We start from the raw sequence: 27,508 nt of genomic DNA, 5'->3' as shown, positions 1-27,508 counted from the left end.
AGGAGCTTAAATTCACTCATAATTCTAGGTGTCAATATTGATAAACATAACATATTAATGCATATTTATTCAACAAATACTTCAACACAACGCATAGGTACCAAACCCACTGACACAAGGAGGCAGAGTTATGTTCATTTTTGTTCCTTATGTTTATTAAACAGTGCATAACACTGTGATGTTTAGTTATTAGAAGCACATTTAAGTCACAAGAATTCTTGTGTTTAGCTTCAAAATACATTATTTGTACTCCTTCACAGGTGACTCCTAACTCTGGAAATGCTCTGACTTTCTATGTTGAAACGTAAACATTATAATGATTCATAAAATCCCCTCAACCATGTGTTACATTTTTCAGTTTCAAGGAAACACTATCTGTTTTTTTTTGTGGAAAACAAAGTTCACAAATGTATTTTTGCGTCAAGCCATGTGAATATATTTAAAGTGATCGTAGGACCCACACGTTGGTCACACCATCGTAGTGGGGACCGTTCATTGCCATAACCCTTTCCCCAGCCTCTTACTCTAAACCTAACCATCCAAAACACATGGCTAAACTTAACCAGGACTTTGAGCCAAACTTAAACCTAAATGACCAAGTTATTTTGAATCCCTCATTCTCAAATTCAGTCCTGATCTTGTGGGGTCCAGAAAATGAGCTTCCCTCTGCGTCTCACCCTAAACCGAACCATCCAAAACACATGGGTAACGTTAACCAGGACTCTGAACCAAACTGAAACCCAGTTATTTTGAAGTTTTAATCCTGAAGTTTAGACTTATATTTGAGGGGATTAAAGGAAAAAGTCCTCACCAGGATGTGTGTCCTCAAGAATTGGTGCTCACTAGTCTACCTATACAAGGTACCCACACCGATACGCAAAGACGTGATTTGGCCCCCAGGCCGTGATTTGAACAAGGGTTGTATGCTCAAATATGTCATCTATGAATGTGCCAACTCTTTTTGGAGGTGGAGAGAGCAACAGTTGGTGATCAAATGTTGCGACTACACAATGAGCAGAAGAACTACTGAGTCCCGACACGCCCACACTTGACGGTGCCCTCACTGCAGGCAGGAGACAATGGATCGGCAAACCTGTAGCCAGCTTTTCCATTACATTTTGAAAGTTAAAACAAGCAGGGGATGATTTTCTGAGGCAACCCTAGATAGGAATCGCAGAAAAAGACGTCCAACAGCAACAGATCTTGATCAGAGTTTTGTCTGTGAGTCTTGGTTCAGCATCGTGTTTTGACTTTACCATGCGTCACAATAGCTGGGACTGCGGCATCGCTGTGATGAATGTCACCAGAAAGCAAACCCGCTGTGAAGCAAAACAAGGAATAGATTGAGTACACCATTAAATATTTTCCAGTTATTAATTGGGCAATAAATAAAAATCTCCTGCTGTACATAACTGTCACTGTTACACCTGCTCAAGGGGGAAGTAAAATAAACCTCTAACCGCCAGTTTCACTCTTGTTCGGACGTTGTAAACAGGTGAGTTAAACACCAGACTGTGCTTCATGTTTAGCTGTGAAAACCATGTTGCGTTCACACTACTGTGTATTTGCTTTCATCTGTCCCTCACTATCTGAGAAAAGACAAGACTATAAGATCAAGCACATTGTATAAAGTAAGTCACAGACAACATTTATCATCATAGTCTTTCTGTTGCCTAACACCATTCCTACATGCCACAGAAGAAGTCCATCGGTATGGAGGTTCATTCCGCCAATTTTTGATGTTCAAACCCATGTTCAAAATTCAATGGATGACACTCACCTTTTTATACTTTCTTTTATACTTTATACTTTGTTATGCACCGAGGGTGCCATGTATTCGCAAGTCTTTGGTGACTTTGGGGTTGCTTTTTGGTCTCAGTTAACACAATTTCAGTTGAAATCAATATGAACTTGGTCCATCACATACATATTTTGAAGTACTTTGACACCAATGGCTGCGTACAAATACAAACACAATGTCTGCTAAAGTGGAGTTCGTCTTTTGCCACATTTAAGAAGCTACTTGTGTCTGTTATTTATATATTTTTGTGCAACTTTTTTTTTTGGGTTGTTTTTTCGTTATTTTTAGGTCAAGATTTTTTATTTTTTTTATTATTATTACTATTACTTACTAATTAAAGAAGCGCATAAGGGCCAGTGGGGGGGAAATGGCAGAATTCTGACTTTAATATCTCACTTTAAAGTCAGGATTGAAATCGGACATTTATCTCAGAATTCTCACTTTCAAGTCAGAATTCGGCCTTTAAAGTGAGAATTCAGAGATTAAAATCTAACATCCGAATTCACTTTAAAGACTGTTATTATCATCATTATCATTATTATTATTATTATTATTATTATTTTAAACCGAGCATCGATAGGCTTTCATGCATTGGCTTTTGTCTTGGTGTTGGTAAACACGGGCAACCGTTTTTGGATTTTGGCATCAAATCCAGTGCCAAGAAAAAAAGGTAGACTGGTGTTGAATATTCCTTTTTTAAAAAAAAAAAACAAACTTTTTTTTCACCCTCTCAATTTTGACATAGTTTTAAACATCTGCTTCTTGACGTTCTCCCACAATGTTTCAAATCAGTGTGTCGACACAAAACCCTTTCATCGACTACCTCAGAGCCGTCAAACTCACTAACACAAGGGGGTGAAATTTTGAACCCAGTTCGAGCTGCGGGCCAAACAATAGTACATCTCCATCATTTCTGCCAAACTTATCCTCTTTCACCACCAACTCCATCTCATAACACAACGGACGCAACTTAAAGCACAAACACATCAATAAATTACCGCCCATCTAATTTTCAGCTTTGCTTTCTACTTCTATTTTAGACTCTTGCAGGGTACCGTACTTAACTTCAGCTTGAAACAAGTGTTCTACCCTCTCACCCCTTGGCAACCGTTGCATAACCTCAAATCCAGGGTCTCCACTAACTTACTCAAACATCAATGGAACTCATGGTTGTTGCCCCTAAGCACCGCATCAAAAGGTTAGACATCTATCGACACTTCTTCCTTTAGCACTGCACACCATCCCTTCAATTTCACATCATTCACATCAACAAGTCTTCATGTCTTTCTTTATTTTTTGCCTGGAAAACATTTCCAGAGTCTGGCCTTTACTTAGAAGTAGAGCCCCTTCAAGCTTTCTTCACAACTCTTGCCGGATGTTCTGGCTGAGGTTCCCAAGAAAACCAGGTTCAAGTGAGTCCAAATCTGAGCCATTAGAACGCTCATGCTGGCAACACATCTCCCTCCGCCTCATTGATCTTCCCTTGCTTCTGTAAAGTCTTGAGTCAAGTACAAAGATCCTCTTCCTCACCTACGTATCCTTCAATGACCTCATAGATAACGTTCAAATACTGCCATCCCCAAATATTTAGGCTACAGAATGATCACTGATCTGCTTGCCAGAACCTTGACTTCAGTTGCCTGAAGAATCTAGTCCGACCATAGTCAAAGTCTAGTCTAAAAGGGCAACAATGAATGTGGTTTGGATCAGCACTCCCTTTTGTTCGCTCCGTTTCATTTTATACTCAATGCGTTATGAAGGGACTTTCACGTTCTGCGAGGAACTGTTCGGATGCGTCACCGGTGTATTCAGTGATCCAATGATCTGCAGATGAGATGCCATGGAGTGCGATAAAAGTGACAAACTTAAACATCTTCTCCATTTGGAAGGTTTAGCAAGTGATTGGTATGTTCTTTTCAATGTTGTTTGTCAGTAAGAAGCCATTCACTGCTGACTTACTCAGTGTCATGCAGTATCCTTTTTCACTCACTACCCACCTTAACTATGGAGGCAAGGAATGCCACAGACTTGATGTCTTGGAGTGGGTACTGGTTGCCTCTGAACTTTCTGTGGCTTAGGTTCTACTTCCTGGTCTGACAACGAACACATCATTGTCAAGGTACGAAGGGACGAGGGAGCTAAAGCCACGTATAGAGGACGTGGTGTAGGACCCAAGTGCAAGTGGTTATAGGCACAGGAGGCAGGAGGGAATTATAAATAACATTTAATAATTAACCAAACAAGAAAACAACTGAAAGCTTCACCGAACTGGGAGTTAAATGAGCTAGCTAGCATAAGAGACCGAAACAATGACAACCGGGAGTTAAATGAGCTAGCTAGCACACAAAGCAAGAAGCTGAACAGAGAGGGAGAGACACGAGAACCAGCTAGCTAGCATGAGAGACCGAAACAATGAGAACCGGGAGTTAAATGAGCTAGCTAGCACACAAGCTGAACAGAGAGGGAGAGACACGAGAACCAGGAGTTACCAAGGGGAACGAGAAGTCCAAAAAACACAGGAGCGAGTGGACACATCACCGGGAACATGGAAACAAAGAACAACACTGGGAACAAACCATAGGAATAAATATAACGGTCTGGCACATGTTGCTGGAGCCCAGGTGTTCTTGTAGACAAGTCATCAGGTTAATCGGTTCCAGCCGTGTGCCAAAGGAACAGAGGGGAAAAAAGCAAAACCAGGACTCGGAGCCTGGAAGTGGAGCCATGACAATAATGACATGAAGGGTTGGTTGCTTTTATCCGTATCGACTTCTCAGTAGCCAAGTACAGACCACGGAAGATACATTTATTTGTTCATGCTGCAAAATGTGCATCAATGAAGGAGGATGTCCATCCGCATGTTCCCATTTGAGCTTTAATGGAAATGCTAAAAATGCGGAAAAAAAGGCTGGAAATTTGCAAAAAGCGTGGAGGAGGTGGATTTGTCTTTTTCCCGTGTAGACATGTAATGCTGATTAAGTAAATTTCACGTTACACAAATACGTTATAACAGCGGCAGACAATGAGGTGAGATTTGTTTGGTGGTGATTTTTTTTTTAAATTGATCAACAAAGCGGACATTCATGCTATTCTGGATGGAAAACCGCAAAGAAACACAACAGCTTGTCAGTTGCTGACTGTCAGCCAAGTGTGTTGTTTGTTGTGTGGAAGAGAGTCGCTTTCTGAGGACATCATCTCAAGGCGCACTTTCCTCTCAATAATCGCAAAATAATACGGAAACGGAAACTGGAGTAAAGTCACATTTTCTTTTGCTGCTTTTGGAGTGTTTAGAGAGTGTGTTTAGAGTGGTTTCAAAATTGAAATATTGAACATGTTTTTGACTGTATTCTGTGTTGGCCATGTTCCTGAACTTATTCATGTTACATTCAAGAGCAACAATCTTGCGCTAGTCATTACAAACAAAAGGTAGGCGCCATGTCATCATCTGAGTCTTTGACACCTCTTGCAAGTGGTCACTCTAAGTGAGTGTGTATGTACTACTTCTGAGGCAAACCTTCATCATTCTAGCTTTATTACAAAAAAAAAAAAAAAAAATCCCATTTTATTTGTTTGTTTGTTTGGACGTAACAAAGCAAGTTAAACTCTACTGGCATAAAAATATTGATCCATCTGTTTGATCTCAGTAAAGAAAAACAAACTTTCAGAGACCAAAGTGGTTTGCGAGCAGCCGCCCAGTGCAGATATTTGACTGGTGTTGAAGGTTTAACAAGATTTCTCACAGCAGGAAAATTTCCAAGGGAAGACTGACTGGCTCTGCTCCAAAGATGTCTCACCTTTACAGAGTAAATTGTCAGATTTACTATAACAGTGTTATTCTTTCTCCTGAAATAAATCACTTAGCGGGAAAAGGAAAGAAAAGCAGTTGTCAAACTAAAGGTCCGTGGAAACAACGGCAATCAAAGGGAAAGCAGCAACAGACGAAAACAAGTTCAAAGGTTTAAGGGGTATTTGTTGGCCTGCCAGTTCAGTGAGAACAGAGCAAAATGTGTTGCATTTGATGGCGAGATAACAGTTAAGCCGTTCAGAACGTAAGCAAAATCATATTTGTATTTCAAGCCCACGTAAATGTCTGCTCTCATGCCAGTGAAATATTTATTTATGTCCTGAATACGCTACCACCTTTTAGCTTTAGCTTTGTTTTGATGTTGATAATCTCACATTTACATTGTGAAATTACCTAGTTTTGCTCATTTGGCTGGAAAAAAAACTGTCACGCTTTGATGAAGCACTTTGAATTTGTCTGAAATGATTTCTATCATTGCACTTTAGGAGTAAAACTAAAAATTTTGTCTTTCAGATCAAGATATATTGATCACTTTCATGTTGCTTATTTATTTCCCCACAAAAGTAATGCCTCAGTTATTGACAAAATCTGACATTCAAACAAAAAAAAAAAAAGGTGTTCACCTCTGACGTCCTTTATAGCCATTTATAGGCCGATTTAATAGGGTTTTGCACGTGTTAAACTGCGCCTTGGGCAATTGCACTAAAATACATCACTCAATTTTGCTTGGTGTAAAATATGATGTGCATATCAGTTTGGTGCAACAATCGAAGTAGACAAACTGGTGACCAAAAATAAATAAATAAATAAATAAATTGACAGTCTATGGGTGTGGTTTAGTCTCTGAAAATACATAAATAAAATATCTAAAAATAACTAAATCTAATAATAAATTATTACAATAAAATGTGTATGTTTTAATCTCCCTTTTAAAATAACTTAACTTAAAAATAAATAATAATAATTAATAATTGAATTCAATGTTTTAAAAAAAAACATTCTGTTCCCTGTTTTTTTGTTATATTGTCTGGACCTCTCTCGATGAAACAGCACTAGTGTCAGTGAGACACTTTCCTGCACGTATTCCAGCTTTTCTCTCAATGAAAACCTCTCATTGTCTCCGTCCTCAGATCATCTTTCTTCATTAAATTCAAGCCTCGACGGATTCAAAGGCAAATATTTTGACCTTTAAAAGCCGCGTGCTAATGATTCTTCAAGAGTGCTAACAACCAGACCCGGGTTTCAGCCGCCGCTAAGCGCTGCAGACTGGAATTCGCCTTCATGACAAAGTGACTGCGTGCTCTTGGCTGCCGCTAATGGCTCCCGAGGAAATGTTCCTGGCTCCTTCTCATTTATCCATTAATCCTCTTTAATTAATTCTCCTTCATTTACCTTAGTTAGACGAAATCAATAGTGCAGGTTTCCCGTAATTTGATAAATGTTCTTTGGTCCTATCCCTTGATGGCGTGTGCAGGGGGGTGTGGACGCCATAAATGATGTGGAGATTAGTTTGCTGTGACTCGATTGAGTCGTCGCAGAGCAGAGGGCAAGAAAGGAGTCGGAGCTCTGGGAGAAGAAGCAAATATACTCTCAGAGCTTGGTTGGTGGACATGCACACACGACCTTGAGAGGACGTGGACATGGACCACCTACATATGGAGGTCCACTCCAGCAAAGTGGCAAACAGTCATGGCCTCAGATCTTGTTCCCTAGAGGTGAAAACACCAGAGGTGAGAATCGAAATGGCTGTTCAGGAAAAAAAATGGCATTATGAGACAAAGAAAGAGATGTTATAATATAATAAAGGTTCTTCATAAATGCACCTTAAAGTCCTAAACGTTTGTGCTTGACAGCAGGGGTTCTTATCCTTTTGGATCTCGGGGCCCACCTTTCCCCAGAACAAATGGACCCGGGGCCCATTCAAGTAATAGAACTGGTTCATGACTGTTGATTTCATTTGTGGTCAATAACCATATTTAATCTACTTACAAAAACTAAAACCTTGTGAAATGACATGAAACCAGTTGTCAACTGCAGTTGTGAGGCACCGAGGCACCTGGAATGCTTTGGTAGGCATCTACTCATCTATGACTCTATTTGTTTTTACAGGACCATTTCTGCGAGATGAGAAGTGATGTTTCCACCAAGGCTCAATACATCGGACAGATTTCCGTTCACACATTCAAAAACCAACCAGAAAGCTTGCGTTGACCCCAAGTGCCATGTCTCACGTTGTCCAATTGTGTTGGGCATGACAACTTTATCACTTTTTTTTGCTCTAAATTTTATATACCAAATCTATGCCACAACAAGAATTGATAACAAACCTTTGACATTGATACTTTTGCTCAGTATAGATCAGTGATTCGTAACCATGGGGCCGGGGCTGTGGTTTTCCACCTTTGGGTCGTGCGGGCCACGAGACGCTCAGTTTTAATACATTAGCCACATATGGTGGCAGTAGTGCGTCACTGAATTGACTTTACTGAGATAGTTACCAACTATGGAGAAGTTCAACAATGATAAAGACAGTGATGCTGCTCCCTCCAACAGTAAAAACTGTTCATGAAAACACCTGTTGAAGCAGTTTTGAAAATGAATTAGAACATTTTGCGGTGATGCTTTCATGTATACTTTACGAATATCTTCTTTGGAGGTTAAATAAAATATCTTAATTTTATTTTATGAAATTTAGACATGGTTTTATTATATTTATTTTACTCAGCATTTTATTCTGTTTTTCCAATTCTCTCTGCTTTTTATTGATCTTTTTTTTTTTTTAGTAAATTTGATGACTATGACTGGCGTCTGGTTCTGCTGCTGGTTGGATGTTTCGATGGCAACTAAATATCTTTGCGTTCACATGGTTTCATGTCATTTCACAAGGTTTTGGTTTGTTCACGAGATCTAACAGATTCAGAGCCCCTGGTATAGATGGTGAGAATAACTAAATAAAGTTGATAAATACAGTATATAAGGAGAGTCACCAATGTAAACAAAAGACTGAAGCAACTTTGACTTTTTACAAAAACTCTCTGTCGCTCTCAGGTCTGCAGGCAGTCAGTACCACCAGCACCAGAGAGGTCACACCTCAGATGACACGTTTTTGTGCTGCAGAAGTGTGGTGCTACGCTGGGTAAATAACAACACTCTGTTCAGGCGTCAGCTCAAGCAAGCGGCAGTTTAGCGGATGTGTCTTTATGCACCATTCTGGACTGAAAATAGCTCGATTTAATTTCACCTTCACTTCACCACATCATCTCTTCACAAATCCCAAGTAGTGAAAGAATGAAACGTCAAACTTATGAGCTAAATGGAAAAGCAGTAAAGTAAACCTTTAAAGACCCATTCTTTCACAGCAACTTCCCTAAATGAGTCAATGTTATGGATGTTTTTTTCCGCAGCGCTTTTCTTTAATAAAGACAAACACAAAGGAAAGCTGGGATTAGAATGCATGAATTCAGTATGAAAAATGATATATTTGACACTGGCCCAATATGAGTTGTTTTCCACCGTGGAGGGCTCTGATCCTTTGAGCTCATTGTCTTTCCCATCTATATGCCTTTTCGTCCAGGGGCTCAAAAGTTAGTCCCAGTGGTTTCAATTAGAAAAGTGCGCTGGATCGTGGTGCATTCACTTTAAGGGTACAGAGTGATCTCTTGAGTGTTTTGCCGGAGTAGAGTACAGCTCCGCATCTAGCTCGGGTTAATTGTCTTTCTTTCAGCTTCAGCCAACAGTGCGACGCGTCTTTAAAGGAACCAATTCACTACAACAGGAAAGAAAATGTAAAAACAAAAACATCATGTGTCATGGCCATATGTGCTTTAAAGCTTTGCAAGTAAATAGTTACGTTCAAGCGATTCCCTTTTTATATATATTCAGCTATATATTCTGTTTGTTGTTGGCAACAGAGTCTGTTAACAAACAGTTAACACTGGTCTTTTTTTGTGTCATCAGTTCCATGTCAGGGTGCAAACAATGCCACAGGAAACATGTCGCTGCACTGTAGTGTCATTTTTGTCACCACCTTTCAACTTTCACTGGTTTGGTTAACACAGGAGCCATGTGGCTATACAGTGTGAGAATCATAGTCAGCTTTATGTTGTGGAAAACTATGTGTATTTCAGTTAGGCAGTGGTTTGAAGAAACTAGGTTCCTGCCCCTGGAGGAATTACAGCTAAAGACGTTTTTGCTCGCACATTTTGAAGGTGTTGTGAGATTTACCTTACGTCCACTTGAGGCCACCGTAGTGGGACAAGCCTCTGCCTCGCCAAATATTGAACTTATGTCAACAATAAGTCAAAACACTGTAGCATGAAATGGCTCGCTATGAAGGCACACTGTAAATAAGTCTTCAGCGTGACCCAAAGTTTGGGCTGGGAATAAATTCAGTCATCTAAATTATGATATCACCAGGCGGCGCCATCGTGTATTACATTACTTTAACAGACACCTGATCCGTTGGCGACACTTCCTTGAAATTGAAGTTTGAAACTTGAGGTGTTTAGCAACAACAAAATGGCTCCAAAACTGACTCTTAACACATTCATTAATTGACTGCTGTAAGAAAATAATAATAAATATAATGCATTTTTTAACGCAAATTTAGTGCGTATAATCAGATTTTTCAGTGCACATTATACATTGTGATGTCATAAACAAAACCCCCACGATGAAGGAGATGGAATTTTGGGATGGGATTTTGTTGGTGAATGGAAGAATTGTATTATATTGTAATTATATATATATTATATAAAGTACAAATGTAGTTTCACAATCATTTAGTAACAGCCAATTGTAAATTTATTCAGTTGAACTCTAAGTCTAAACCAGCGTCAAACATCTTGGGTATTGCAGCTGCACAGCATGTTCATTTGCTCATGTTTAGCGAGAAGAAGCACCTGGTTCAGTTTAGTGGCAACCAGGTGTGAAACAAACACAGCATGAACACTGTCGCGCTGCTTAGGACCTTTCACGCATAACCACAGCCATGATGTGCAAGGCAACGAAACCCCTCCACTGACTTTCAAACTATTTGATCAGCTACAGAAGGACGGTCTTTTTTACACACAAGAAACACTTTGCAACCATCTGAGCAAAGTTCAACAAGAAAATCAAATAGCAGCGCAACTTCAGAAGAAATTCCACCTGAAGATTGAAGTTTTGACATGTTTTCCTCTGAAGCTGTAGACCCTCGCGGGGAAGTGTCAGTGTCAGTTGATCTGAATAGACTAAATCAGCTCCAGAGAATATTCTGCTGCTGAAAAGGAAAGACCAGCAACATTTCACCACTTCCCCAACTACTCCACTATCTTAACTATATGAAGAAAGTATTAAATATTAACAAAGCTAAAGTTGCGTACGGATGAGACACAACAGATCCGCTGGAAATCAACACCCTCACACCTGTTGCTGGTTATTTATCCATTCAACACCCAGCACTGAAACTCACCCATTGTGTTGACAACATGCCACACAACAAACACCTGCACCTGTCCTTTACAAACACTACTGAGCTGATTCGCTCAAACTCAATAAAAGCTCATGGAGAACGATTTGCACATCCCGCAAAATATATTTCAAGAAGGCACACAAAGGTGCTGTAATACTGTGTATGTATGTTTTCAGCTATGGATTTGAGGCATATAACGGCAACTTAGCTGAGAGGAAAGGCAAACCAATGTATTTACTGTTTTATTTCATATAAGATATTGTGGTTTATTTTCAGCACATTGGGTGCAAACAGAAAACATGCAAGTATAGTTTTTGTCTTTCATGTGTCATCGCAGCAAGCACTTTTTGTTGAAATAAACACCACAGATCCAGTTAAGGACAAAGTCTTCAACATTCCATCTGTGCTCTGCATTCATTTCATCCGTATTTCTGCAGGTTTCCACAAAGCTTACAAATACGGACCAAATGGAGCAGTACCACCGGAAACCATGGGGGGCAGTCTTGCTGTTTCTACCTGATATCATGAGACATGAAGAAGACATAACAATGGCGGAAATTCTACCGCCTCCTACAACGCTGCCTCTGTCTCCTCTTCACCTTATTAATACTTCTTGCACTGCTGCCATATTGGTTTTAGAGTTTGCCGTTGTCATAAACTTTAAACTCTGGTCTGCCTCCAGTGGATATATTTGTGAACTGCAATACCAACGCAAAAAAATGCATGAAAGCATGTGATCAGTGACGGTAACAGTGTTTGAAAAGGTAAATGGGCCTTTAGGGCCACAGTACAAGTTTTAAGCCATAATATTACAACAATAAAGTTGAATATCACATGAATGAAGTAGTAATATTATGAGATTAAAGTGGTAACATTCGTCATTATCATTGTTGTCGGAATACAGTCCATTCACTGAGGGAACCTCGAGTGTTAGATGTGACAAAAGGCCTGTGACACCAAACTTGCAGTTGACCAGTCGACCAGCTCCTCTTCCACAAAAGAGGTGATTTATTAGTGCATGTGTTTTTATTTTCTTGGAAGTAGGCATCGTCACTGGCCTCAAAGTCCTAATACTACAAATAATTTGATGCTGATGCACTAAAAGATAATGCTGAAGTAAACCTCCGAAAGATGCTCTGCATTCCAAACTTTCGCAGCAGCAGCGCAGCTTTGCATTACATTTATTTTCCCCTTCACGTGGCCCTAGGACACATACTGAATGTTTGGTATAGTTTTTTGAGGGCACAACCTTGAATTCATTTGTGGGAACTAGCGGTGGGCAGATGAAGCTACATGAAACAGTGTCATTGTTGAGTCCAGGAAATGGCGCTCTTGGTTAAAAAATGATCTCTGAATTGGTTGTTCAAATCCAAAGATTTTAGAGCAAAGAGTGGCATCTAGTTGGCTCTGAAAATGAGGACACTGTTTCATGAAGCCTCATGAGCCCATTAGTAGTGGGAATATTCATATACCGTTTTTAGCTGCACTCCTTTAGCTCTTCTTACTGGGAATGACCTGCCTGAAAGCCGAATGCTAACCCTCAAAACTGCTTCACAATTCTAAAGACAAGAGGCGAAACATCATGAAAACTGACTGAGCGATATTACAGACGCACTTATGCGGGCAGAGAGCATGACAAATCGGCTCCCAATGATAAATTGGTGAACAGAGTGTATTAACTATCAGGCCTGCCAATGCCACTGTCAGCGGAATATCTATTCAACGCCGGGACTTATCAATAGCTCACACCGTTGCAGATGATTGAGCGGCGAGTGAAGTGTTGTAAATTCCATGGGTTTTCTCTTCACTCCGCTCCTCGTCCACCCATCCCATCATATTTCCTGTTGGGGCCGGCGGAGAGGATGAAGGAGAGGCCCATCCTCGCCATGGCGCCGGCGATTGAACCGTCTCTGCGGTGCCATTTTAATTATTAAGAGCCATTTTGTAAATATTGGAAGCTGATCGAGTATTAAACGCTGCGCACGAAGCAGGAAATGGATGTAAAGCGCATGTGGATTCGCCTTGAAGTGGAAACGGCTGTAGCGCTAATGGATGAAACATGGATTCTTCACTTAATTAAAAGGCGACATTATCCGCCGGGGTACCGTTCGCACTGTAATCGCCCCCCAAGGAATCCAGAGGGGTTAAACTTCTGTTCACCAAGAGCTGCTGCATTAGAGCGCCGCATGTGCTTCTGCAGAATAGAAAAGTTCATTCTGACATGAACCATAAATGTCTGCACTTAAGAATCCAGCAGGTTTTAAGGCTACAGCGCTTTATCTTCAGCCTGCAAGCGCCGGTTCGTAAAGCTGTGCGGATTTATTGGAGCCCATAATCATGCAGTTGTGCGAACATGCTCTTGTTTTGGTATTGTGTGTGTGTGTACAGTGTGAACTCAACCGTGACATAGCTGTTATGAAGTTCTAGACGTCTCATCCTTGCTGGTGCTAAACAGCTGTTTAGGCTTTTGCGCGATGAAACTAGCAATTCACACCTGTGTACAGAGTGTTGGAGACACAGCACAGAGGTTGTGGGTGAGTTCCAATTCCTCCCTTATTCCTCAATACTAACCCTCAGTCTCAAGTGCTAAGTGCTAAGGGTTATGTGTGACATCGAATGTTGAGGGCAGCATCACTAAATCACGCTTTGCACTGCCAACAAACAAAAAAGGGAAAATGTGTGAGATGCATTGGAAAATGAAAATAATTTCGACTTGAGTTGAACCGCTCCTGTTCGGTCACCAGCCGACCGGGCAGGGAGCTGGTGGTGTCGCAGCTGAATTAGCACGTATCTGCACATGCATGTTGCATTGGCTGTTATCTTGATAAAACAAGTATATTCCCAAGGAAAAAAAAATGTTTTTTGTTATGTTAACTGACTTAAATGATAGCAGTATGGCTCGTCCACACCGACTGATACTGACAAAACATTGGAAAATATACACAAATGTTAAGCAACAATGAGGTAAATAATCCATAAAATAATAATAAGATAATATAATGTTTTCTCCAATGGTACCTCCATTAACAAAGAAAATACTTTTATGTTTTGTAGTTAATTTCTTGGCCATTTTTTAATGTCTGAAAATACATAGAGCATTCTGGGTATTCCTTAATCCTAAAGTAGGTGTCGGGGCATCTCAAAATTTTGTCCCTCATCTTCACTTCCTAAGAATTGGCAAAGAGCGCGAAGGTTGAGGACTGAGGTTGAGGATTAAGGAAGGAAAATTCACCCTGTATGTTTCTGGCTGAACAATACTTATAAATCAGGACCATGGACAGCACCACAACTTTCACTTCAGTCATGAAAATGCAGTTTTAAACCCATTCAAAGACAGTGAATGATGTATGAATGTGTGCTCGCTCTTTTTTTCAACAGAATTACGGCAGTACAGTTGTTTGACACACTCAGGTCACATATGACTCCCCTCCTTTAGTGCTGTTTGTGGCTCACAGCACTGTCACCAGCAGAATGCACAAATTCTAAAAAGCTTTCCAAACATTTCTTTTGACAAGAACCCATTAGTCAAAGGAGAACGCCACAAAGATGGGCGGCCGAGTGGTGACGCTAATTGGTAAATGCTTTAAACCGATACCTTCGGGTATTTTGTTCCTCTTCATGCTTTTTGAAAAGCTCATGTTGGATAACTTAATAGAGATTTTATTTTTTCTCTGCCGGGGAAATGAACCTCACGACAGGATAATAGCTTGATGTAGCTAAATTCTAAAAATGACATTTATTTTCAAGGAAACTCTCATAAGAATTACACGTCGGCAGGTGGGAATTTATTTATTCATTTTATTTTTTTTAAGTGCAGTAGTGCAAAATAAAGTTTACATTAGCATAAAGCATTTTTTTTTTTTGCTTTAAATTGTGGACACAGCTACGCAAAAATGTCCAAATACCACACTTCCTTGTGTTTTTTTTATGTTCTCATAATAAAATACATACAAAGTTTCTTCTTGTTTTTTAAGTATTGTGTTTTGTTTTTTACTCTGCTTGTGTAGAGTATGAAAGGCTGACAGTCAGCACAGCTTGCCTAATTATGGAGTCATGTTTAGTCCACCCAGTTTATTTTGGTGTTGCTTCAGTCCCTGCCAACTCTGGAGGGGAACATCTGGCTCTTTATCTGCTAATTGAACCACATTCTCTCCAGCGAGGGGCGACGTGGTGCTGAGCAGGTAGCATATATTGGCATTATTGCAGTGTCTGTGTTGAAAAGAGCTGCCACAGTCGATGATCGCAAAGACAGTGCAAAAAGAAGACTATCTGAAGCTGCCAAAAAACACATGGGAAGAGATCTGCAACATATATATATATATATATATATATATATATATATATATATATATATATATATATATATATATATATATATATATATATATATATATATATATATATATATATATACTGGAATATATTATGTACCTTTTTACCAGGTGTAACATTTTATTTAAGTTTAATATTCTTTTACAAGTACTGTTTAATTCACGTTCCTATAAAAGGAAATATGTATTCACCTTTAAAGGATTCTTTTACTTTTTAGCACTTTTACTTGAGATTCATAGTCAACATAAAAAGTGGAGTCATAAAAAAAGAAAGAAAAAAAAAGAGAGTCAATTTTCTCTTCTTGGTGAAGCAACAGCCCCCCTGTGTTTCGTCTGGCTTCCTTGTCATGCAGAAGAGTAACAATCATTTTAGAATGAAAATATTATAGTGGCTGGGACTTACACTATGATAAATACATAATACATATACACAATTAAAGTGTAGTTCTGTCAAAAATTTAAAAAATATTGTTGAATTTCCATGTGTTGCAGTGTATGGTGAAGAGGGAGGAGGGAGTCGAATAAATAATAAATTCTATATATAACTGACATTATTTATTCAAACTTTCTTTGTTCATTTATGAAAATGAGGGACATGAATTAACTACAAAAATAAACAAGTTAAAATAATAGTCATGAATGTGACACATTCTGCCAAGATAAAATTTCATTTAAATGTGCTTTATTCAGGATTAATAACTTTTTTATAACTGCAATGGAACAAAATAATCATAAAAATAATAATAATAATTTAAGAATTTTACCAATATTGTGCTCATACACCACAATTTATGCTAATGTTTTTGGTATACTGAGAAAAGAGAGTACATGGACGAGGAATTGAACCAGTGCTGCGGCGGTGAGAGCGCTGACTGGACCACTTATGAGGTTAGTTCGACCACATCCGCTGAATGTGGAAGCTGGTTGATCTGGTCTTCAAACCCATAGTTCTCAAGTGGTGGGTCAGGTCTCAAAAGTCAATGGCTCATGATCCATTTCCCGTAAAAAAAAATATCATGTTTTTATTTCATCAAATTATCAGTGAACTATTTTATTGTGTTTTATTTGAGGTATTCTGTTCAAATATTCTGTTGATGTGGGTCACAGCTTGTGTTGGTGTCCAACTCTTTCACAAGGTCCAATGAACCCATCAAAGGAGAGCATTTATTGACTTGGAAAATAGGAGTTCAAAACTGTAACTACGAAGCCACGCTGAGTCTCAAGCTGTTGCAGATGCAGATGTACCAGGGTGTTACTTAGTGGCCCATTCATGTGGAAATGATCAGCATAACCACAGTACTTGTGGCTTTCGCACAGTATTTTGGCTTCATCTTTTCAGCGAACTAGTGGGCTTAATGGCGGTGAGTGTCATCGAGCTTCTCTAATTATATTTTCCAAGCAAGAACGCATCTGTGGAAATCAGTCACGCTGGCCAAAAAATGAGGCAACTGCCAAAGTGGAAGAAGAGAGTCGACACTTACAGCCTCCCACACAAAACAGAAGTTGAGAAACAATAGACGGCAGAACGGCGCCACAGACCTCCCACGGTGCAATAAAATCACATGAGCAGAACTGAACACTGACGATAAAAAATAGATTCAATGGGAGTGCTTCAACGTTTCCGATCTCATTGACGGATTATTTCATGGATCGAGCAAAGCCGAGGCTCATTCAGCCGCAGTGAGTCTCCCAACATGTCGCTGTATTTACTTTAAAACCGAGAGTCTTTAAGCTTTTGCCAGGAGCGGCGTTAGACAGACAGTGAGGGCAGGGGATTGTTCCACGTACAGCAGATGCCGAGGAAGAGACAGGGCGGACGTGGGGATCCACATAATCTGAGCCATTATCGGACGTAAATGAACAGAAAGTGCAACCATCTCAAACGAACAAAGTGATTTCACAGATCACTGATGCTCTTTTCTGGAGATGGCAAATGAATGGCTGCGCTATAAATTCCTTTCTAGTGCCGTCGCAACCCCCCCTGAGTGCAATAACACTGAGCGTGCGGTCGAGGAGGTGAGCCGGTGTTCCGCCGAGAATGCGCAGGGAATGAGAGCAAATTGATGTCGGGATTCTTCGAATTACAAATTAACCGAGTCTTGTGAATGACTTTCCGTTAATTAATGATTGATGGATGAATTCAATTATTTTTTTTTATTTTTTTATTTTTTGCATGACCGAGGTTAATAACCAGAAAGTTTGAGTTACTCAGAATTGAATCTGAGAGGTGCCCTTAGCCAAGTAGAGGGGTGGCAGTGAGTCTGAACTTAGGGGTGAGTGGTGTCTCTCTAGTTTCCGGTTTATGCTCTAAACCAGCAGAGTGATATCATGGTTGTTCTCAGTTCCATACTCCCATGTTCTGTGGGCTTTTGCGACCAAGAGTGACGCAGTAGTCAACTGCACGCTTCACCAGACTGTCCATACCTGTTGACTAATCTGGTGTGGCATTGCAACTGACACAAATGTTTCACAGCGTTTTTGACGCGATGTTTGGGGGATAGCTAGCGACCTGCCAAGGTGAGAATCATAAGCTCTTTGTCATGATTTCGGAAGGAAGTGGTGGTCGACAGAAGGCACGAGAGACGAGATTAAATTACAGAGATACAGAGAAGAATACATAATAAATAGACAGACAAGTAACGGTAACAAAAGACGCCGGGACCAGAACGCGGATCGGGAACAACACGCAGGGACTGGGGAAGAATCTGAAAACACAAGAGAAGAGAATTTGAATTCAAAGCCTAAAACTGGGGGAACACAAAACACACTTGGAGTTCAATTCACCAGGTGGCAATAAACAGAAAGCGCTTGGTGGTGGAGAAACACACGCACACACACGAGGAATAAACTACGTCGGAGAGAGAAATGAAAAGTGAGACTATAAAACTGCTCACCTGCGGGCTGAATAGCGAAGAGGAGAAACAGAAGCGGAGCGAGGAGGAAGGAGGAACTAACAGAGGTGCCCGAATAGGGATTCAAGAAAATCTAGAATAAGGTCAGGGAGGAAATCGAGAGCATGGACGTCTTGATGGAGTTACCATGACGGAGCGAGAAGCAACCATCTGGCAACAGGAGCTGGCATTGATGGGTTCACATGAGGGAATGAACACCAGCTGTGTTGCCCGTGAAGCTGGACAGAAAGGAGGAACAGGAAGCAAGAGCAACCGAGAGTAACAGAATAAAAGCATGAGACAGAACAGGGAGGAAATACAAAAATGAACGGACCAGACAAAGTGCGGACGTGACACTGTTATTATTAACAACTTGCAATGTTGCAGCACCTCATGGCCAATGAGCTTGACGTTGCCGAAAAGGTGGCACTGTGAGTTAAGCCCATGATCATGAGCTGCTGTTATGTTAAAATAAATTCAAATATATTTTTTGAAGCATAGTTGATAAAAATGACTCCATTTCTATTTTCCAGATTTTAGTGTCAGAAAATGATAAATGTCTCCGGAGGAAAATCTTTAAATGGAATCTACTGCTGTGAGTTTGCATCATTTTGAGTTGTCAATGAGCCCCAGTAAACACTGAAAACAGTCCTTCAGGAGTGAATTGAAGAAGCTGTCTGAATCCATATGAATTCCTGAGAGCGATGCGATGTTTATTATCCTCTGAGAGACGGAATTTATGTCAATACTGCCACCGCTGCGTCACGGTACATTCTGTGAAATGTTAATACTTCTTGTCCCAGTCCACCCTTCAGACTCTACTCTTAGTTCAGTGTTGCCAAAGCATGAATCAGGCTTTGTTTTCAGCTTTTTTTCCCTGCCAGTTCTGCCAACAGAACAAGGAGGTTTATGTAAGAAAAGTGAAGACAGCATTTGAAAGTGTGAGTTGAAGCATGAAGCCGTGTTGGAGCTGCTTTCTGCAAAATTAGTATGTTATTAAAGCATTTTTGGGAGGCATTTGAAGTCAGAGAACAAATATTTGAGCACAAAGTGAAACAGTCTACATTCATTGTCACTACTGAGCAACAGAATAAAAAAGATGACTGACACTTTTAAGTTTAAATGCCGACAGGATATCAATATCAATTTATGGACATGAATTAATTTATTGTGTCTGATGTTCCTATACTCATAACTGGCTCAAATCTTACAACGCTTTTTGCATATTTTACCGGTCAATTTGTCATCCTATCCCTATAAAACGGAATGTGGGGTACCCCAAGGATCAATTTTAAGACTATTCAAATATCGTCGATGAGGTGTCATGAAACAGTGTCTGTCTAGAACAACTTAGCTGTTACTACCTGGTACATACAGCAGCTCCAATGAGACACAAAGAAAACATTACAATGGTGGAAATTCTGAGTCCTTCAGTCGTGATATATCTAATGGTCTCACTGACCACTGCCTCCTACAATGCTGCCTCCGTTTTACTCTTTTGTGCAAGAGGTACATTATCAATACTTATTCCACAGTCGGCACGTTTTGACTGTGTGGTGGATATATAAGTGAACAGCAAAACCAACGTGAAGAACACATGGAAGTATGTGATGGGTGACGGGTCCAATGTCGTAAGTGATGGGAGCCTAAATGGGCCTTAAAACTGCTTCACGATACCTCATCTATGCTTCACTATAGTTCATGAATTGTCTGAAGTCAATGCAGCCTGATGCTTAAATCTTCATTTAGATTCTACCAATGTTTTCCTCCAAACAATGACGGTTTAAATTCAGTTCAAATCTCACATTGTTTTCATGCTCATGGAAGCCATATTTACGGTGGCCCTGAAGGGCAAAAGACACAACGAAAGAAAAGTCCAACCACGAACCAAAAAGCACATTCACAAAAACAAAATCGCAACTGTTGTTGTGCAATTTGCCCAAGCAACAACAGGCTTTATAGCAGGTTCCCCACCTCCTACAGTTTGCATCAAAGTTACTGCAATTCCATTTTTGTAATTGTGTTTCCGATTTGGGGGTTCCGACTCTTTTTTTTTTTGTAAATGTGCCTTGTTGTTCTTTAGTAGCACTTTTCTTTTGTGTTTGTTGTTTGCCCTTCAGGGCCACCATACATGTTTCACTACATATGTTCTTTATCATAGCTGCCAGTTTTCAACACAATACATTTTTTCCTTATTGTTGATGATCATATCTTCCTGTAAAACATTGAGAACGCTGCCAAATTCTTATCTCTATGAACCTGTAAACAACCTCATTGTAGATTGAACATTGGAAGTTTGATCATTTTAAATTTGCTCAATATGATGATGGGTTTTTTAACTGATGAAAAATTATTGTTTTGTTTTTTTTCCCTTCCAGTAAAGCGTAACCTTAGAAATTTGGCTTCAGTTTTACTCTTACTCTTAACTGATAGGGCCATTCCTGACTGACTCCAGAGGAAAAGAAATCTCTACCTAGACCCCACAGTGGTTTATGATGAATTCCTCTCATCACAATATAATGGTTCGCAGATTCAAATGAAGTGCGGCACGTAGATTGCACAATGACAACACAATGCTGTCTTGTCGTCCTCGACAAAATGAAAAGCTGCGGCGATCAAACAAGTTTTCCGCTGAAGCACAATGCAGCCGCCTGTCAGTTATTTATGATCCCCTTCCTTTTGTGTAAGTGATGTCAGTGCCAGCAGTGTTGACGATAGCTTCTCTCTCCAATCCATCACCAGGTTACTCCCACACAACAACTGTGCATAATACTATCATTAAAGGATTTATTATTAAACGTTAATCCATCACTGTTGCCGTTCTAGCTGGCGCTTTGCAGGGAGTTTCTCGAGCTTCACAATGGCACAGCTGAAACAGAACATGCCGTTGAATTTGAGTAACTGAAAACGGAAAGCGTGACCGTGATGAGTATTTTTTAACAACCCCGCTGCATGTTGTGTCGTAATGTAGTGTCAGCGAAACTTATCGCCGTGCAGTTTCAGGACAGTGTCTCACTTCAGACAGAAGCCGCGTCACCAGATCAGTCAGGATGCAGGCGGAAATTCACGAGTGTGACATTTGCAATGACGCTATTAGACTCTTTAATATCTGAACCTGGAGCTGGAATCACATTTGCCGCCGCCGGCTACAGACTGGCGTCATAATTCATGTCTCTTAACACAATCGAGGAAAACTTTTGTGTTTCTCCTCAGCACAGGATCCGCACATGTATCACTTTAGCTGCACCAAGTCAGCAGCTCCAGATCCCATGATCCATAAAATAGATGAAAATATGTTTCTGTAGCCTTTTCTCTGCACTGACAATCCTGGCACTGCCGCACAATGTCCAACCAATGCACCACACACAGTCCAGCCGCTATACAACAACACAAATGAAAGACGTTTCCTCACAACGTAGTGTATATTGAACAGCATGATATAAATTTAGGGCACCGGCCTCCAACCACATGTGTGTGTACCTGTTTAGCTGTACTCGTGGGGACATTTTTGTCAGTCCCCACAAGGTTAAGCCTCATTTGAGGATTAAAACTTAAAAATGACTTAGATTTAAGTTTGGTAAAAAGTACTGTTGAGAGGGTGTGAGGCTGGTGAAAGCCTTGCCATTGAGTGGTCCCCCCAAAGATAGGAACGCAAACATTTGTGTGTGGTGTTTTATTTATTTATTTATTTTAAGTTAAAATTATATCAATGAAATACCACCAACAATTTACACTGCAATGGATAGGCACTGTGAAAAAAAAAAGTATTTATATCACACTTTGTCGATACAAAAGAAAAAAAACACTTGGCTTCCTGTTTCAAAATGCGTGCAGGATTGAAGTCACTGACTCACACACCATCCACCACATGAACTTTGATCATAATAAATCTGTCTAAAGTGCAGTACAAACAAAACACACAATCAAAGACGTTGACATTCTTCACTTACAGTAGCTCCTATTTGATTAAGAACTTATGTAGGGAACATAGAATCAATACACAGAATCAATATTAATAAAACATATTCATCTAGATGGTGAGTCAATGTAAAATAAAATGGCTTAAAACGGGTCTTCGACACTGGTACTGTATGTGCTTATGTGTCTGTTGTCGTTGCCACAGTAAATGTACTTAAAATATTGGTGGTCATAACCAACAGAACACTAAACTATGATAGAGAACAATACTACTTTTGACTTTTGATCGCAGTTCATCACATGACAAATTACTACATCAGTATAGTTCAATTAAGTCACCAAAAAATATAACATGGTCCAAGGTTTTGTTTTGTTTTGGGGTTTTTTTCGCATCGCATGAAGCATAAGGGTTTTTATTCCGAAAAAGATCACTCACAGATACAGATAACTTTGACTCTTACTTACTGCTTTAAGAAACTTGTATTTAAACTGCTCAGTTCCAGTCAGCAAACTAGCGTTAAATATGATTCAGGTATGGAGTATTTTCCAGAGTCAAACCTAGCCATGATGTATAAGTTCAGAAGACAAGTTAGTATTTAAATTGTGAATGTGGAATAGCAGACGTACTGCAACAAGAACAGTGGTGCGGAAGCACCAGTAGAGCATTGTACATGGAAAAATAAGAAAAGAAAACCTGATCCATGAATATAAAATACAATAGAATTTTCCTTAAAAATGCAGTCGGATGAATCATAACAATAAATTATATTAGTGAAAAAAAGAGTCACCTCGTCCATTTCAGAGCGACCCCAAAAAACTTTAACAATACTTTTTATCAAGCACATTGAATTCAAAAATGTATTGTTTTTATTCATATCAATGATACCACATTTGAGAAGCTAAAACTTCCAGAAGGAAAACTTGACAGATCAATTCAATGAACAAGGCTTTATCAATCAATGACAGCAAAAATATTCCTACCGACCGCATCGTAAAAAGTTTTCAATGATTCAACTTTGAATAGCCTTTTTGTGTCTTTTATTTTGACACCAACTTAAGCCCTCAACTTTAACTCAGGATGATGAGGATTTTCTCAACTCGCCAGCCATTTCCCCAGTTTGTGATCTGTATTGATCCTTTCATCCAATTCTCCAAAAGAAAGGGAGGAAATCATGTTTTCCCACTGCGGCTCAGTAGAAGCATGTTTGAGGTCAGTGTCTGGGGGGGGACTGGCTGGATCTGTTCAAGTGGAAAAATATAAAAGGGTCTCTGCTGCGCATCAGAGATGGGATGCGGGGAGACAAAAGAAGAAGAGAGAGCAGCATTGTCTGTGGCGTTTGAACATATACCATAAACAGGCGGAGAGTTTGAGGCAGAAGGAAACAGAGTCAGCCCCCTCACTGATCTATATGTGGAAGAGAGACACATTTAAAACGGATGTAACTTGGCTCACGGATGTCTCTGCTGAGGCGGCAGATGTGATGCGCACGTCTGTTAATGGGTGTGAATAACAAATCTCAGAGGTGTTTTTAAATGAGGGAAGTGAGCACAAATCAGACGAAATGCGTCGCATCACTCACCGCTACAGCAAAGATATGGCTTGCGGGGCATATTTAGCAGGAAATAAAAATGTTTTGTCACACGGATCCCCCTCAGTTTCTGGCGAGCGCCAGTGATAAGAGTGATGTGACGGGAAGACAACAGACGCTTTGCCACGGAAACTCGACTCTTTTGACCAGTTGAAGTGGGATGATTGTTCTTGCATCAGATGTTGTGTCACAGAATTCTGACAGCGCCGCGGAGCACTTAAGGCTCTGCGCTTTCCTCTGCCTTAAATCTTTTAAAGCGACTGTCAACTTTCGTCAGAAAACCTCTCACAGTCAGGGAAATGAAGAGGTTCTGCTGTGCTACAGCTGATGGGAAGTGTAACTTCGATAGTCTGCTCATCACGCTGCAAGGAAAACAAAGCTCCGAAAATATCATTTATTAAAAATGCTAATGTGTCCGAGTTGTTTGCACTTTGGCTGTTAGCAGAGGATCTAACGCTTATTCATATTTGCTTGCTGAGATACAGCGATACCTCACTTTAATAAGGCGAGACAGAGACGTTCTATTTTACTGCAGGCAACATTTTAATTGAGCTGAATCGTAAATAGGCCTCTAGAATCTTCTTTTGTGGGTTGTGTTTGATGTATGTTATCCGTCTATCTATCTATCTGTCTGTCTGTCTGTCTGTCTGTCTGTCTATCTATCTATCTATCTATCTATCTATCTATCTATCTATCGGTCTGTCTGTCTGTCTGTTTCTCTGTCTGTCTGTCTGTCTGTCTGTCTGTCTGTCTATCTATCTATCTATCTCTGTCTGTCTGTCTGTCTGTCTGTCTGTCTATCTATCTACCTATCTATCTATCTATCGGTCTGTCTGTCTGTCTGTTTCTCTGTCTGTCTGTCTGTCTGTCTGTCTGTCTGTCTGTCTATCTATCTATCTATCTCTGTCTGTCTGTCTGTCTGTCTGTCTGTCTATCTATCTACCTATCTATCTATCTATCTGTCTGTCTGTCTGTCTGTCTCTCTGTCTGTCTGTCTGTCTGTCTGTCTGTCTGTCTGTCTATCTATCTATCTATCTATCTATCTATCTATCGGTCCGTCTGTCTGTCTGTTTCTCTGTCTGTCTGTCTGTCTGTCTGTCTGTCTGTCTGTCTATCTATCTATCTATCTCTGTCTGTCTGTTTCTCTGTCTGTCTGTCTGTCTGTCTGTCTATCTAGCTATCTATCTATCTATCTATCTATGTATCTATCTATCTATCTATCGGTCCGTCTGTCTGTCTGTCTCTCTGTCTGTCTGTCTGTCTATCTATCTATCTATCTATCTATCTATCTATCTATCGGTCCGTCTGTCTGTCTGTCTGTCTGTCTGTGTCTCTGTCTGTCTGTCTGTCTATCTATCTATCTATCTATCTATCTATCGGTCTGTCTGTCTGTTTGTCTGTCTGTCTGTCTATCTATCTATCTATCTATCTATCTATCTATCTATCTATCGGTCTGTCTGTCTGTCTATCCGTCCGTCTGTCTATCTATCTATCTGTCTGTCTGTCTGTCTGTCTGTCTGTCTATCTGTCTATCTATCTACCTATCTATCTATCTATCGGTCTGTCTGTCTGTCTGTCTGTCTATCTATCTACCTATCTATCTATCTATCTATCTGTCTGTCTGTCTGTCTCTCTGTCTGTCTGTCTGTCTGTCTGTCTATCTATCTATCTATCTATCTATCTATCTATCTATCATCTATCTATCTATCTATCTATCTATCTATCTATCCATCTATCCATCCACCTCCGTCTGTCTGTCTGTCTGTCTGTCTAGCAAGCTAGCAAGCTAGCTAGATAGCTACAACTTTAGTTGTGGAAGATGACTCATACAGTATATGCTATTGAGGTGGATATAACAGGTTTTGAATATGGATGTGTCGATTACAGTGAGAAACGCCGATAAACTACAGGAAGTGTTTTGCTCACTAATTGTGAGTGGTTTCGTAAAACTGGAGTCAAATTTCCTTATGAGATTCTTAGAAATAGTGATATTAACAGTTAGGGCCCTCTCAGCTCATGACCCCACAACCACTCCATTTAAAAAAATAGAAACAATTCCACGAAGGGTAAGTGTTTATCACGAACAAAAAGTTGAAGACAACAATCTCAAGAAGATGGATGAAGGAAATACAGCACCTTATTGAACAATGAGTCCATGTTGTGAATTATGCTCAGTGTTGCATTCACTGTCTGCAGACACAAATGTTTGGGTGGGTTTCGTCTTCTGTATTTGACTAGACGTGAAGTTTTAACAGCCGAGGAAAAATTATTATTATTTCAATATTGTTATGATGCTGTCCTTAAATGAAAGCACTATTGACTGGCATTCCATTTCAGTCTGTGCTGACAAATACTTCTGTATTTTTTTAAGATTTGGAAGCATAAAAATGGCTTGTTTTTGTTTGTTTGTTTTTGAGCTCTCATTCAATTTTAAAATCAGTTTATTATGTCGCACCACACCATTTTTTATTTATAAAGCCCTTAAAAAAAAGACAAGCTTGTTACTTAGTACTACACAAACTCTGGATAAAACAAACATTGAAAATAACAAATACATAGAATTAAGACATTAAAGGCAGCAGAACCGTATTGTGTTCTTAAAAAAATTCATCGCTACTAGCGCTCCTGAGAGAAATGTTTTGCGCGTTTGGTGTCTGAAATAAAAGTTTGCTGGGAATTTTTTTGATCAGTGGCCCCAGAGAGGGGATCATTTTAATAAACAATCTTGTCATGAAACATTAAAAAGCATCCACGCATGCAGACACCACTGTAAAGCGCTGCACACCCACAGCGCCGACGCTTCCCTCGTGGCGCTCTGCACTCACTGGCCTCCACATTTCTCAATACTGTCACTGCTCCTCTGTCAGAAACAGGATTATCCATTCACACTTTATCGGCTCAAATTTGACTAATTCCCAGAGATGAACAGTAAAACAGAGAGAAAGTCAAGTCATTGAACGCACCCTTATCACTGCGTCGCTGTCAGTTTAAGCCACAGAGCCGGGACCTCGACTGAGGGTCGTCCTAAATGGAACAGAGAAGGTTTTAGCCGCCCTCACAATTAGAAAGAGTGACTGAGCCAAGTTATTAACTCACGGTAATTAAGTTTGCATTATTCTTTCCGTACATCATCTGCCGTCCTGTCAGTGTAAGCTGGGGGTTTGCCGTTCTGGCGAGCAGAGATACCGATGAGCCGTCCAGAGGAGGACGAGAGCGAACGAGAGGGCTGAGCGACAAAGTCAAAACCTTGTCAGTGGTTTTAAAGGTCTGTCTTTGTTCTGGCGGCGGGAGCTCGAGTGGTGGCGGGGAAACTCTGGCGAGAGAATGGAAATGAGTTCTGGGCTATAATTTATACTGTGACAAAAATCGAACATTTTACAGCAACTCATTGGTAGAGTCGGTTGTTGAACTCAAGCGCCCTTGATTCCAAAAACGCTGGCTCCGTTTTAGGCTTAGTGACTAAGTAGAGGAACCATAGCAAGTTGGATGAAAAGCCAATATGAAATTAGTGGAAAGTCAACATGGCGGTTCGGAAATGTTGACCTTAGATGAATATCTGAATCAAAACTTTTACTTCTACGTCTCAATGAGCCTTCCCTCTGCGCGTACTTCACCGTGAAATTTAGTTTACGTGTCGCGACTTGTCAACGGACTTCCGATTTTTCAACTCTAGCCTTTGACGCGACAAATGTCTCTTGTAGCATTGAAACATTCAAACGAT

Source organism: Synchiropus splendidus, chromosome 19 (genome assembly GCF_027744825.2).
Source record: "Synchiropus splendidus isolate RoL2022-P1 chromosome 19, RoL_Sspl_1.0, whole genome shotgun sequence".
In the NCBI taxonomy this organism is placed as follows: domain Eukaryota; kingdom Metazoa; phylum Chordata; class Actinopteri; order Syngnathiformes; family Callionymidae; genus Synchiropus; species Synchiropus splendidus.
This window is presented reverse-complemented; position numbering follows the sequence as displayed.